General features: G+C 39.4%; 1 long non-coding RNA gene across 1 annotated transcript in view; it reads right to left on the minus strand.

Annotated features, from left to right (window-relative positions):
* The window catches only part of LOC128247917 (uncharacterized), a 12,177-nt gene that overhangs the window by 2,504 nt on the left and 6,273 nt on the right, over window positions 1–3,400 (minus strand). The gene's annotated exons all lie outside the window — the stretch shown is intronic.

The raw sequence follows: 3,400 nt of genomic DNA on the forward strand, positions 1-3,400 counted from the left end.
GCAGCAGGAAAACTGTGGTGAAGAGACATCTAGAGGGTCGAAGGAGGGTTGGTCAGTAGCCATAGCAACCAAATCAATCGAAGCAGGAGACGACAATGCACCGATAGGCAGGCGAGATAAGGCGTCGGCGGGGATGTTGTCAGTGTCAGCGATGTGGCGAAGGTCACTAGTGAACTGTGATATGTAGTCTAAATGCCTTGTTTCTCTGGGCGAGTACCGGGTCGTTTTCGCAATGAGAGCGAACGTTAGCGGTTTGTGGTCGGGGAAAATCGTGAAATCTCTACCTTCAAGAAGATAAGAGAAATGCTTCACCGCCAGGTAAATTGCTAAGAGTTCCTCACCAAACTTGCTGTATCCCAATTCGGCAGTTTTCAGTTAGTGAGAGAAGAAGGCTAACGGCTGACTTCGGCTGTTGACAGATTGCTCTAAAACTGCGGCAATAACTGATGATGATGCGTCCACAGTGAGTGTCAATTTTGCATCCGTAAAAGGATGAGCGAGGAAGGATACTTGAGCAAGGTCAGATTTGACAGATTCAAAAGCTTGGTCGGCTGTAGTAGACAGCATTATCTGGATCTCTTTTTTTCAAAGGAAGCAACTTCTCTGCAGTTAGGAATGAAACGACAATAATAATTAAACCAATAAAATTTCTGAGCTGTTTTAAGGAAACAGGAGGAGACAAGCGTTTGATGCTTCCACTTTAGAGGGAAGTGGACGAATACCGTCAGCGTCAATGAGATACCCCAAGAATTCCAAACTGGTAGAATCGAATACACACTTAGCCAAGTTGATCTTCACATCATAGGAACGTAGGCGCTTGAACTGTTGGGTTAAGTGTTGGAGGTGCTGGTCTGGAGTACCACTGACGATTAGAAGGTCATCGACGAATACAAAGACAAAACCTAACCCACGAACGACCTCATTTATGAACCTTTGGAACATGCTGGCCGCATTACGAAGCTCAAACGGCATAGACAAGAATTCAAACGCCCCAAAAGGCGTGGTGACAGCTGTCTTTGGAAGGTCGTCGGGGTTGACAGGGATTTGTGGTACGCGTGTAACCCTAACCGTAACCCTAACCCTGACCCTAAAACCCCAACTCTAACGCCCTAGTGAAAATCGTGCGGGTGTTAATCTGAAAATTTACCGAAATTTCTTCATATTGTGTGTCCAGCATTAAAAAAAAAAAAAACATCAAACGCTGAGTCCCGATCAATGTGCTTTTTTTATATATATAAATATTTTAACTATTTAAAAATGGTGGGCCACCAGTGAAGTTACTCTGGACATAAAATTCTAAATTAAAATTTTAAAAATAAGGTAATAATTAATGAAAATTAGCGCGCCATCCCCACCATATTTATCTTGTTCCGGGCGCTGGCAACCAATGTTATGTCACTGGGGTTAAGACATTCAATCATACTAAGAAGATATTACGCGAAGTAATTACGCATAGTAATTTCATTTTGCGTGGAAGCATCTATACAGTATTTTATTATGCTATATATAGCAGTCAAATATCTCTGTCTCTCTCAAATCATACCCACCGTCTTAAAAAGTGGGGTGGGGGACGACACATTAGACAAAGTAGAATACTACAAAACGACAAGATATATATGGTTCGAACAGCTTTGGTGATACGTTTGCGCGATCAGTGCAGACATATGACCAGATGACGACGACGTTGACGATAGCGACGTGAGTCAGTAATTAGCAGAGTAATCGATATAGTATGGGTTGTGAACAGTTAAATATATACCTCGATGTGAGCTCAGAATTTTTTCTTTCTATTTAGAAAGCTTTTATAAATATAAACCGGATCAAATTGAGTAGTGACGCTATGATAAAAAAAAAAAACCCAATCAAACCAATGCTCAACAATTACACAACAATTTTTGCGATTAAAGTCAGCAAAAATACTGGTGAATAAGTTGTTGGTTATAGACAGACAGTCACAGACAGAGAAGTTACACATCAGAGAGAACCAAACAGTTATGCTTCACGCTAGGAACTATCCTCAATCAACGAGGGGCTATGCCATGGTAGCTGACATGCGTATTCATTTAATTACTTTCTCTTTCCCCCCCCCTCTCTCTCATTTACACACAACCACACAAACTGTCCAACTAAATCATTAAATCGAGCGTATAAACTTTTAAGAATAAACCGATGAATTGAAAATGAACGACTCCTCTTCTTATTCTTCCTTCATCCCATTTTCCTCACTGTGACAAAAGGAGACAAGGGTAGGGTCAAATGAGGTCCTACTCCTCGTTTGGCCCTACCCTAGTATATTTATCTTATTGTTAAGGACGCGTATTGATACGTAATTAGTCTCGTTGTAAAATTGTTGCCACAAGCGCTTTTAAAAATAATACTATAGTATTTATTGCAGGGCCATGAATAATATATCTTGTATCATGAGGTACATGAACTGCGTCAGTCCCAGGTCGTTGCTATAATCGACATTTTTGAAAGAAGTTTAGTGAATTCTGATGAATTATTGAAATATGCAAAATCTTTCTTTAATTTGTGTTTTAATTACACAAGATTAACATATTACGAAAGTAAATAGACAGTTACAACCAAAAATAAAGGAAAAGACGTACGCACTCTCTTAATTCTGATACATAACAGAATATTGGTTTTCCCTCTTAAAATTTAAAAAATCAAACCCTAGTACTCATGACATTCTGCTGCTGATCTCGTGACTGAGGCACTGGAACAGTCCAGCCCTTTCACCTGACAGTATCACCTGATATTTAGATAAGAAAACTTTATTCTCAGAGGCCCGACTCTCGATGAACGTCTCAAATATCTCAGGTTTCAAGTATCTCAGATTTAAAACTACAATTCGTCTGCAAATTACTATATTTCAGTAACGGTTGCAGCATTTAGGATGTGTAATTGAGCAGAAGAATCGCTAACAATGGTGTCTGTAATCCAAGGGTATCAGGTCTTTTTCCATTGTTCCTAGACAACTCACCTGGTTTCATAACCAAAGGAATATTTACTCCAAATTGGGCTAATGTTATGTTTAGATTTAGCAAATGGTGAGCGTAGCGACCAGCATTCAATTGACATGACGATTTACAAAGAAACCCAGAATTAAGGGGCTTGTCTAATAGACACCTCATTACCCACATATGTCAGCTCTGACTCCAAGAGCAATTAGAGATGCAAAACACATCCAATCTAAAACAACCACCGATGTTTTTAGCACTCACAAATTATTCTCATCCTGATTATTGATCAGATTTATCAAAAAGACAGTTGAAATATAGTTTAAATATAGTTTGGATATAAATTATTCCAAGCTCTCTGAAATGCACAACCCAAGTTTTGTGAACCCTTGTAGAGTTTCGTCAAACTCCTGGTTGGAGCTAGTCCATATTAAAAA

Source organism: Octopus bimaculoides, chromosome 1 (genome assembly GCF_001194135.2).
Source record: "Octopus bimaculoides isolate UCB-OBI-ISO-001 chromosome 1, ASM119413v2, whole genome shotgun sequence".
In the NCBI taxonomy this organism is placed as follows: domain Eukaryota; kingdom Metazoa; phylum Mollusca; class Cephalopoda; order Octopoda; family Octopodidae; genus Octopus; species Octopus bimaculoides.